Source organism: Microcebus murinus, chromosome 1 (genome assembly GCF_040939455.1).
Source record: "Microcebus murinus isolate Inina chromosome 1, M.murinus_Inina_mat1.0, whole genome shotgun sequence".
NCBI classification, from domain to species: Eukaryota; Metazoa; Chordata; class Mammalia; order Primates; family Cheirogaleidae; genus Microcebus; species Microcebus murinus.
This window is the reverse complement of record NC_134104.1, coordinates 92,922,893-92,935,442: the sequence shown is the minus strand read 5'-3', so window position 1 is coordinate 92,935,442 and position 12,550 is coordinate 92,922,893. Positions and strand designations below refer to the sequence as shown.

The following is a 12,550-nucleotide window of genomic DNA, read 5'->3' as shown; positions in this document are numbered from 1 at the left end:
TCTATGTCAGAGATTTATTTGGATACACTTTGGTTCCAATTGTGTATTCCAGTTAGTAAATTAATGGCTGATGCAACACCTAATCTATAGAACAGTTGTGCAACTTTTCCAAATGACAGGATTTCCTTCTTTTTAAAGAATAATCAGGAATAATGATGTCTGAAGAAAAAGCCAATTTTTTTGGTAATTGTTTTTGGATTTATTTTTTAATTAAAAAGTTGTACATATTTATTGTGTACAACATATTTTGAAATATCTGTACATTGTGGAGTGGCTAAATTGAGCTAATTAATATGTTTGTTACCTCACATACGTTTTTTTGTGGTGAGAACACTTAAAATATACCCTCTAAATAATTTTCAAGAATATAATACATTGTTATTAACTATGGCCACCATGTTGTACAATAGATCTCTTGAATTTGTCCCTTCTATTGAACTGAAGTTTTGTATCTTTTGACCAATATCTTCCCATTCCCATTCCCACCTGTGGTATCTACCACTCTACTCTCTACTTCTATGAGTTCAATTTTTTAGATTCCATGTATGAGTGAGATCACATAGTATTTGTCTTTCTGTGCCTGGCTAATTTCACCTAACATAATGTCCTCTAGGTTCATCTATGTTGTCACAAATGACAGGATTTCCTTCTTTTTTTTAAGACTGCGTAGTATTTTATTGTGTATATATGTCACTCTTTCTTTATCCATTCATTTACTGATGAACACATAAGTTGATTCCATATCTTGGCTATTGTGAATAATGCTGCAATGAACGTGGGTGTGCAAATATCTGTTCAAAATTCTGCTTTTAATTATTTCAGATATATACCTAGAAGTAGGATTGCTGGATCCTATGTGGTTCTATTTTTAATTCTTTGAGAAACCTCCATACTGTTTTCCACAATAGCTGTACTAAATTACATTCCCAAATACAGTGTGCAAGGGTTCCCTTTTCTCCACATCCTAACACCTGTCATCTTTCATCTTTTTGATAATAGCTATTTTAACAGATGTGAGGTGATATCTCATTGTAGTTTTAATTTTCATTTCTCTGATAATTGGTGATATTTAGAATTTTTTCACATACCTGTTGGCCATTTGTATGTCTTCTTTTGAGAAATGTCTATCTAGATCATTTTTCCATCTTTAATTGGGTCATTTGTTTTCTTACCATTGAATTGTTTGTGTTCCTAATATGTTTTGTTATGTGTTAATATGTTTTGGGTATTAATCCTTGTCAGATGTATGGTTTGCATATATTTTCTCCCATTCTGTAGGTTGTTTGTTCATTCCATTGATTGTTTTCTTGACTGAGCAGAAGCTTTTTAGTTTGATGTAATTCTGTTTGTTAATTTTTGCTTTTGTTGCCTATCTTTTTGGGGTCATATCCGAAAAATCATTGCCTAGACAATGTCATGGAGCTTTCCCCTATGTTTCTGTCTTGTAATTTTATACTTTCAGGTTTTATGTTTAAGTATTTAATTCATTTTGAGTTGGTTTTGTATCTATCTGTTAGTGTGAGATAAAGGTCTGATTTCATTCTTGTGCATATGGCTATCCAGGTGTCCCAACACCATTTATTCAAGAGACCGTCCTTTCCCCATTGTGTGTTCTTGATATCTTTGTCAAAAATCAATTGACTATAAATGCTTGAATTTATTTCTGGACTCTCTATTCTGTTCCATTGTTCCATCTGTCTATTTTTATGCTGGGACCATGATGTTTTTATTATTATAGTTTTGTAGTATATCTTGAAGTCAGGTAGTGTGATGACTCCAGCTTTGTTCTTTTTGCTCAAGATGGCCTTGGCTATTCAGCATTCTTTGTGGTTCTGGTTCCATACAAATTTGAAGATTGTGTTTCTATTTCTTTGAAAAAATGTCATTGTAATTTTGATAGGGATTACATCAAATCTATAGATTGCTTTGGGTGGTATGGGTATTCTGACAATATTAATTCTTACAATTTATGAACACAAGATATCTTTCCATTTATTTGTGTCTTCTTCAATTCCTTTCATCAGTGTTTTATAGTTTATAGTATGTATATAAGACGTTCATTTCCTGGATAAAGTAAACCTCAGTTTTTATGGAATCCAAGTCTTATAAAATCTGGAGGGTCCTTTTAAAGAGTAAAAAATATATCTTATATTTGCAAATTTTACATAAGTATATCCTAATATGAAAATATTGTTGCTCTGCTTTTAGGGCTAGAAGTGGCCCATACCAGCAATGGCCCCTGAAGGTTAAGTTTTATTAACTTCAAGGACAATTTATTTCTTATTATATTATAGGCCCTTGATATAATTGCTGATACATTGTAGATGCCTAAGAAAAGTTTGTGGAGTGAATTAATGAATTCTTCATCACAGTCTCTTCAAAGCAGTGTAATTTCCATTAGTTTTGAGCTACTTGATATCATTATCTACGACTTGAGGTTAAACATACAGGAGCATTAAAATATTTTTCAGATAAACAAAACATGGAATAGAATGTAAATGAACCAGTGCTTTTCTATGTGAAATCAATCAATAACATATTCATAAGGAATCTCCCATCATCAGCTAAGGAGATGAACAGTAGAAACAAAATGGCGATGAATGGTTTGGGCCAAGGAAATGTCAGCTGGATAGATCTGACAAGTAGGATTCAAGGCTGGGTAGGTCAGAATTCTGTAGATACTATTATTCTATCTTCAAATTTTTAGAGGAAACATGGCTGGGAGGTTTGAATGGTGAACAGTTTTCACTAGTGAAGTCCTCAAATCAGAAAGCTATCAGCAGAGCTCTGGGAGCTTAGGTTAGGGAGAACTAAGGAGCAGAATAGTCTGCTGCAGTCTGATCCTCAAGTATGGTCCGAGTGGTCAGGATTGTTTTCTGTTTTTACTCTTGAGGATATGTGGTCAGGTGAAGATTCGCAAGTGTTTCTGCTTTGAGATGATGATAAAAAAATAAGTGAGGAATAAATAGTTGCAGCTTCCTCTTGATTAAGATCAATGCAGTGACTTAACTCTTCTGAGATCCTAAAAGAAAATTTAATAAAAGTAGTGAATTAAGGAGGCAGGCAAAGCAATTTGAAGGTATTCACAAACTTTGAAAAGGTTTTTTCTTTTGATTTGGAATTGTGAGGTGATCATCTAAAATGAAGGAGGGGTTGGTTCATTATTAGCCCATTATATTCCCGATCAATATAGACCACCCATTCCTTCTAAATAGTTTATGCATCATAGCTACTAGATTGCCCAGGGAAAACAAAGTATCATTTATAATTGTTATTTGAATATTTTATGTAAAACCTAATCTTCTGAAGACTTAGAGAAATCATTGTAGATTAAGATAAGAAATAAAGATTTGCATTTATAAGAAATTAATGATAATTCTGAAATTGAAGAACCATTTAGTGCTAGGAGAAATAAATACAAATTGTAACATCTATCTGATGGAGTTTTGTTTAGATTGCTTCTGGTGATAAACCATCTATAATAATATAAATCAAGGTCTGGTGTTTGCCATAAATTTGCAATGTTTAGCATAATTTTTGTTTGCATTTCATACTAAAGTGACACCAAGAAATATGAGATTAATAGTTAGTTATTAAGTGAAAATGACTTTCATGTCTGTAGTCATTTTTAGAAACAGTTACGTGTAATTCATTTAGGGAGCAGAAAAAAATTAATTTGCAGCTGTGGTGGGATCTAGCACATTAAAACAAATATAGAAGTGGCATATAGCAATACATTTTGAGACATAAGGGTACATTTGTTTTTAACCTCTCATTTTGATTTTCAATACCCGAAGGTACCCTTCAGGTCACCACACTTTTGCTATTGACTCCAGAATATTATACAAATAGCTTAAGGAAGAAAAAAGGTGGTCCCTATTCTTAAATATGTCATAAAAAAACTTATCCCTACCTAAGGGGATAGAGGTCAGACAGCAGCAGCCGCAGTATGGTGCCTTTTATTAATTCTAATTAGTGTTTTCATTAGGAAGTGTCATATTAGATTCTGATCTTTTAAAAATGACACAATATCTACTTTCATTTATTTCACTGAAGTACACGTCAGCAATGATGTAGAAGATAAATCCTATAGATAATATCTCTTAGAGAAATTTAGCCTTCAACTTTCTTTATGAGCTTAAAAAATATAGCTAATATTTCCTAGACATTATGTGTCAGGTACTGTTCTACATGCTTTATATATGTTAACTTATTTGTGTTATCTTGATTACTGGAGCCCTTTTCAGGCAAAGTCATGCATCCACTTATCCAGATACTATTTACTGAATGCCTTCTCTGTGCTAGGCACTGAACTAGGTGGGCAGCACTAATGTTTTAGAGGCTGTTGGAGGAAAAAGACCATATTTAAGACTTTATAAAAAAAGATAAATCAGGACTTCTGGTACATATGGTATTGTAAGTCCGTATTTTGAGGATTCACTGTTCAAAATATCTACCAAAGATAGATAAACTATATTAAAAACATAATAAACAGTGTCATGTGAAAATTTAAAATTAAACCTCTAGGTGAACCAGAAAATGTACAGAAATGCCCATCAATGGGTGAGTTGGGATAGCATGTGGGCTTGCTAAACTCTGGGTCTGGAAGCAGGCAGAGGTAGATTAGATTTAAGTAGAGGGGCTTGAGGTACTAGAAAAGAACAATAGTGCCCCCAAACCAAACTCAATGTGAAAGTATGAACTGTGCCTTCCTGGCCATCTCCCTTTCACCCAAACTGCTGCTTAGACACTGATTTCCAGGAAGCTGACACCTGGTTCTGGATTGGGCACCCAGGAAGACAGGTGCGGGAACTGTAGATCAACTCGTGCTGCTGGTTTGGAAGAAGGCTCAATGTGTTGGAATATAACATGGGACTGTCTTTATTTTTATTTTTCCCCCATCCTTAGCACCTATCACTAGCTGATTCCAAAGTTTTCCAGTCATGTTAGCTTACTAATTTATTTTGGCTTTTGGTGAAAACTTAAATTTTTTGGTGAAAACTTAAATTTTTTAGACTCTGGCTTCTTCTTCCTGCCATTGCAAGCTGTAACTATATCCCTGGTAGCTTGAAGGAATCAGCAAGGGCAAGGGCAAAGGCTGGTTGTGGTCTGGCTCCCAGGCATCTCCTTCTTCTCCCATTTCCTCTGAGAGCCCTGGCTCCTCCTGGGTTGGTGGTGGGGCTGGGATGGTGGTGGTGGTGGTGGTAAGGAGAAGAGGTTAAGGGCATTGATTTTCTGCTAGTGACAGAGATGATGCCTGATGGATTTGGTCTGGTTTTTTTTCTGAAGTTGTTGCCTTCCATTTTAGGTGGTGTGCTCAGTGTTCTTGGGTGAAGGAAGTATTTACCTTCAGCCTAGCCTTTCTTTGAGGATCAGCACAGGGAGGGACAGCCCAATCTCTTTTTGACATCTGCCAGTGGTCTAAGCACCCAATTCTCTTGGTTTCCATGTGTGATCAGTTGATCCAGCAGCCACGAGGTTCAAAGTCAACACATTTATTCCCTTTCCTCCTTTCCCAAGTGTTTTATTAGAAAGGGAGAAAGAATTAAGGAGGAGTGGATGTCAATAGTAGTAAAGCTGGTTTCCCAGTCTTTAAGAACATTATGAAGAGAGATGTCATACGGTTTATTGGTGTCATTCTTTGAAATGTGGAAATATTTAGTGCCTTTCATTTTTAGCTGTGGTATTTAGCCACAATTCTAAGACCACAAGAAAATATCTCCTTAAAATCCTGTTGCACTAGATGGATAAAGACAGAAAGGGAGAAGGGAAACTTTCTAGATAAGGTAAATCTGAAAACCAAATAAAGAAATGAATTTCAAGGAAGGTAGTTATCAAAATCATTGATCAGACTTTCAATTAATTCTAGCAGAAATAAAAATAACTTGAAGTTATAAAAAATTTAAACAAGTTTTAATCCTGAAAGAAATAAATGAAAGCACACATATATAAAATATGAAATGTGTGTGCATTATAAGAAAGATAGATGAGAATGGAATTTGGCAAGATAGATTAATGATTTAATTAATTATTGACTATTAAAAGTCTATTTTAGTGTGTCATTTGGTAGTTAAAAAAAGCTCTATATTTTTTCTTATTTGAAGGATAAACATGATGAATGCTCTGTTTCAATTCAAATGTTTGACATCTAATATGTGTACTAAAATTCATTTTTGACACTAAATACCTGGCCTTAGCACAGAACCCATAGTTTAAGGGTAAAGTCCTAGACAAGGTTTCCATCATTTCAATTGACAACTGGAGGCTACTCATGCTTCTGACTGCTTAGCTACAAATTTGGTGCTTTCCATGAACTTCTCAGGTTCAATAAATCTGATAATTTGCTATTATAAATATTTATTATTAATTAATATTAATTACTGTTATTACTCATACAACTCAGGAATACACTGTATTTGTGATTTCAGTTTTATCTTAAAGGACACAAATGAATAGGAAAAGCCGAATGATGATTTACACAGGGCAAAGTCTGAAATGAAGACAGAGTTTCTCTGCCCTCTTCATGTGGAGTCAGGGCATGTCACCCTCTGAGCATATCAATATATTCACTAATCAGCAAGTTCTGCTCAACCTCAGTGTCCTGAGTTTTTACTGGAGTTTCATTACATAGCCAAGATTGGTTGAATCATTGGTCACATGATTGAACTCAATCTCTAGGCCCCTTTCTCCCCCTAGAGGTCATGTAGCAAAAGTTCTAACCCTCAAATCCTATGATTGGTCTTTCTGGTGAACAGCCTCCATCCTGAAGCTATCACTAGCATAACAGTGAGTCACCTCATTAACTCATCACTCAGGAAATCCCAAGAGTTTAGGATCCTCATGCCAGAACCCCAAGACATAGATCAGACAAATTCTTTATTATATCATAATGAATAACTTTAATTTCCATTAGAAAAAAACATATATTTAGATATAAAGTATAAAAAATTAAAACATTAGAAATGTAATTTAAAACTAAACCAAATAAATTGTGGAAAACAGAATATAGAAAATATTCTCCATCCAACAGACATAAGAAAAAGAGTAAATAGAAACTGCTAGCAAACAGAAGCCACAAAATGAGATGATAAAATATAGTTATACTTATATTGAAAATGTATATAATTGTATTTACTTTATCTATTAAAAGATAGAAGCTAACAAATTAGATATTTTTAAAATGCAGCTATCCTGCTGGAAGCTCAGACTTGTGGGGGGTGGGGGGGAGGGGCACTTTTTGAAACCTTAATATTTGTACCCCCATAATATGCCAAAAAAAAAATGCAGCTATCAACTGTTAAAAAAATGTGAAACATGATTTAAAACAACAGAACAAGATAACTAAAAAAATGCTGACCAAATGAAAAATGACATAAAAATGTTAACATCAGATTAATAGATTTTATGATAAAACAAAACAATACAAAACACATTATCATGGATTAGCCGAAGAACTACATAATGATAACAGAGCAATTCATTAAGTGTACAATAATCACCAACATGTATATCCTTAAAAAATAGCCTTAAAATATATAAAAACTGTCAGAATCATAAAGAATAAAGTCTAAAAAACCTAGTAGGAGATTGTAGTATATATATTTCAACATTTCTCAGAATCCAAAACAAAGCAGAGAACATTTAGTAAGTACACACAAGTACACATACCCATGTTCCCGTTAACAAAGAGTATACATTATTAAGTACACATGTATACAAAAGTTTTAAACATACAGCTACGTGCATTTCTCTATATACTAAGTGTTAGATATTTTTACATTCATATATTTTGAAGACTCGATGTCAACCAGATGATAGTCTTTGACATCTGTATAACTTGATTTGAAATCAGTAATACTCATTTCTTCTATGTGCTGGAAGGAAATACTTTCCTTCTACCAACTTAGGTTTGAATGGCTGGGGATTAATTGACAACAGACAAATTAATGAGAAAAAAGTTTATTATGCATGCATGTGGGAGTACCCTACAGGGATAAGCTCATGGAACTGCTAGGGGTAAGGGTTTACATACCTCCTTAATAAGGGAAACATTTAGGGCTTCAAAGGATGAGAGTTTCTCAAGAGGCTTACACAAAATCTTTTAAAAATGTCCTGGTGCCCAAGATTTGTCCCCTCCTGGACTGGAGACTTTCAGGAGTCAGGGAGGGGAATGGGGGGCAGGGGGTGGTATTGTGGTGGCTGACTCTGGTATAGCTTTGCTGGAGTTGAGGTCAGAGTGCAACCCATGTCCTTCTCAGATCCTGGCTATTGGGGATGTATCCTGAAGTCAGAACTCTAAAAATCTCTGTGACTTTCTGTGCAATAAGAATAATGAAAACTCCTTGCCCTGGAAGGCCCTGCATATCCTACCAAGCATCTCATTACTCCAGTCACTTTGGCCTTCTTTCAGATCCTGGGGAGGCCAGACATTTTCCTCTTTTAGGGCCTCTGCTCATTCTACTCCTTCTATCTGAATGGCATCCACAGGCTTTTCCATGGTTGTCATCTCTTCATCCTTCAGGTTACAGTGTCACCTCTTCACTGAAGCCTTTCCTAAATAATGAATCTAAGTAAACGTCCCTTATCTCTATTTCAGCCTCCTGCCTGCTTCCACCTTAGCATGTCTCATTTTGTATCTATCTAGGTATTTTTATTTACTGTCTCTTCTATTAATATTTAGATTGTCAAATCAAAGAGACTATGGGCTTTTGTTTGTACCACCTGCAGCTGAAACCGTCCCCTCCGCTTTATCACTGCACACCTGCCAGACTTCAAACCACTAGCATTGCATTTTTTTGCTTGAGGGACTTTGGTTTCTGGAAGCTGACTCCGGCTGCCTGTGCTTTGGGCCTGAAATACTAGGGAGGGAGTAGCCCTCAGCCAATCACTTACAGGAACTGGAGTATGAATTCCAAGGTTCCCTACCCTCTTGGGGAAGATAGTCATCTACAGTGTTGGCTGGCTCAATAATGCATCTTTTTTTGGCTAGTTCTCCTTCCCTGGCTGGTGTTTTCTGTGCCTCCTAAGTAAACTACTTACATCCAAATCCTTGTTTGGGGGAATTCTTCTGGCACAGTGTTTTTACCCATGTAGGTACAAAATAAGTATTTGTTGGAGGTATGTATGGGGGGATGGAGGGATGGATGGGTGAGTGGATAGATGGATAGATGAAGAAGAGGCTGCCAAGTGGAGTTCAAGGTTGAATGGGCTGTAAGGTTACAAATTACTGACAAAACAACAAAAGTGCTTTGAGCTCATTCTAATTGGGGTTAGTTGGCACACAAAAACTTGTAAGCCTATATAAAGGTGTAGATATGGCAGTTTACAGAGAATCTAATATGGACTTTTTAAAAATTTTTTATTTTACTTTATTTTTTTATTCTAAAACCATTCAGGCCTTTTTTCCCCTAACTATCTTTATTTATTTATTTTTTATTATTATTTTTATTTTTTCCAGCATATTATGGGGGTACAAATGTTAAGGTTACATATATTTCTCTTGCCCCCCTCCCCCCTCAAGTCAGAGCTTCAAGCGTGTCCATCCCCCAGTTGGTGCGCAAGCTAAGGTTTTATTTAGGTTCACTGCCCAATTCTTGATGATTTTATGGATGTTCACCTTGTGTGCGGTTTTTATATTTATTGTTTTATTACAGTACTGTGCTAACCTAAAGTATTAAAATGTGCTATGCAAACTCATAAATATAAAGTTCAACTTGAACTTTATTCAATGTAGGTGAGGTTAACAGTCCAAAAAATCACCTTTCAGAAATATATCTGGAAGTGAGAATAGGGCTGTAAATGACATCAGATGGTTAGACTTGGAGCCACAGGGAAAAAGTGCTAACAAAAATGGGAGGTGACGTAACTGATATATAGCGTGGGAAGTACTATTAGATGTTTATCAGTATTCTGACTGTGTCACTGGACAAGTTCACAGAGTTATTTAGGGGCTATCGGGAGCTCCAGAATCAGAGCTCGTTTCTATTTTCAGCAGACTATGAATATGGAGACTAAGTCAGACTGTGAGCTCCCCGAAGGCAGGAACATCAGAGTTCTGAATCATTTTTCATATTTTCAGTGAGGACATTGCATGGTATGCAAGTGACCATGGATGCCTGAAAAGTGTGAGGGGTTGGCCTAACTTGCTTTATAAGTAGTGATGTTTTCAAATGCAAAATGTTTGATATGGACTAGTAAATCATTCATTATTAAGTAAAGCATTCTTCATATTATGTGAGAAGATTACTTAAAATTTTAATTCTGGCACTCCAGGCTATCAATACTAGTTAGCCTCACACATTTAAAAAATAAAGAGAGTTTATCTAAAATCCTATAAATCTGTATAAACTTTCTCTAAGGAAATATTAATATAATAGTGTTGGTTGAAAAATATTTGTGTTTAAAAAAGCTTTATGTGTGAAACCCAATTAAACATATAGATGCAAATTATTGTTCAGAACTAATTTCCAGGAAAAATTAAACTTTTGATGAACTGGCTTGCTTGTACTTCATGTATATTGAGAATCCTGCAATTCTGTTTTCAAATTTTGACTACCAAAGAGCTTGGAACTTAATTTTCAGCTTAATTTTTCTAACCATGTGGGAACTTATGACTTTTATATTTTATCTTCTGAATTTCTCCTGGAATTTAAAATCTATTCTGATTTTTTTTCTTATCCTGATTTTATTTTGTAATGCCTCTATTTTTCTTTCTTACTTTATGTATGTTTAAAGTTGTCACAAGCTTTTTGTGGAAAATGAAGAAATAAGTGCTTTAGATGTAAAACATATATTTGATGACATTCCTATTGTTTTCTTTTTTCAAGGCCAGCTGTTTGTGAGGAACAGCAATTGACTGTGGCAGGCCTTCCACGCCCATGTCAGGGCATTCACATACATCATCAGCTCTGGAAAAAAGGCTGTACCGGCCCAAGATGGTGTGTGGGTTATGACAGAAGGTAAGGGTGTTCCTGTTATTCCTTTTGATTATTAAAAATTCAAAACTAAATACCTCAACAGCACCTACATATTTCATCCAATAAATTATATGTTCATTAAGCAAATGAGCATAAAGTATGCCCACCAAGAACTTTCGGTTACGTATTTTTCTTCAGGGACAGGATATATTATTACTTTGCTTTAGGCCTCATTTATGGGCGAGGTATTTTAGGTTAGATGCCACTAATTTTACCTCATGGCATGATATACCATTGAAAGCCGAAGATCAGAAAACTGACAGAAACAAGGAATATTGTGTTGGTTTGCTAAATTTAGCACAACTTGGATCCAGGGGATCCATAGTTGTGAACCAATGTCTGACCTGCCCTTGGTACTCTTGTAACACTTTGAAACCTAGAGCTCCTTTAACTTTATTATGGCCTTTGAATTAGGATTAACTCGGCAGGCTGGAAGAGGAGAGAAAAGGCAAGTGTCCACAATGCTCTTTCTAGGAGTCAAGGCTTCATGCAGACTTTTTTTCCCCCAAAGTTTTAAAGTAGTTTTACAAAACATCTAAGAACCCCTTAATACAAATAGATGATGATGGTTTAAGGGTCTGAATTCAGGATCCTTAACATTAAAAAAAGTGTGTGTCAGGTTAATGAAGAACTTACTTATATTGTCAACAGAAAGTTTGGGACATTTATAATTAACTAGGTTTGCCATGCTATAAAAATATCAGAACTGACAATATAGGACTAAATAAAATGTTATAAGGTTAAATAATTTATAATTATGGATATTTACTTATGCATTGTGTGTATGGGGATGTGTGTGGGTGTTGAACCTTCAGATGAATAGTCTTTGTTTTTGGTCTAAACTCAGGACTTTTAAATGATGTATAAATCAGAAAACTTCACCTGGTTCTTACTAGCAGTGTGGCCTTAGGCAAAGTTTCTACATTTCTCTGTGCCTTAGACTGTAAAGCTAGAAAGACTAGAAAGATCTTGCCATGCATAGATATTATGAGGATTAACTGACAACATATTAATATTAACATATGTGGCACAATGCTTGATACACAGTAGGTATTCAATATGTGATAGATAGTATAATGTAGCAAAAAGTTTATTTTATTTTATTTTTTTCAAAAAGTTTATTTTAAAAGAAATTAGAGTGGAGATCATATTTATATAGTGTGTGATTTTTTTTCATTAGAGTACTTGAATTTAAAAATGGCTTTTCATTTAGATTTTCTATACCCCTTGCCCCACAAGGTCTAATCATTGTTGGTAATGGATGGAACCAAAACAAGTACGCTGATTTGTAGATATTTGGAGAAACAAATATGAATAAGTAAAACATGTTTTATATTTTTATTCTCAAATAGTTTTATACATTTTGTGTATGACAATGATTTTGGAGTGAAGGCAGTGTTCAAAGATGTTTAGCATCTTTGACAAACCTTATGCCTTTTATTTCTATAAAAGTATACAAACCTATACTTATGTCCCAGTTGGAGAGACACAAAATACTAGGTTACACTTCAAGATAGTGAGAAATTAAGGGTTATAAAAAATGCTACAGCCAATAAGTCCTATTTGTGAGAGAG

General features: G+C 34.8%; 1 pseudogene; it reads left to right on the top strand.

The window, feature by feature from the left end:
• LOC105879163 (EGF-like and EMI domain-containing protein 1) overlaps positions 1-12,550 on the top strand; it is a 551,225-nt pseudogene that overhangs the window by 40,282 nt on the left and 498,393 nt on the right.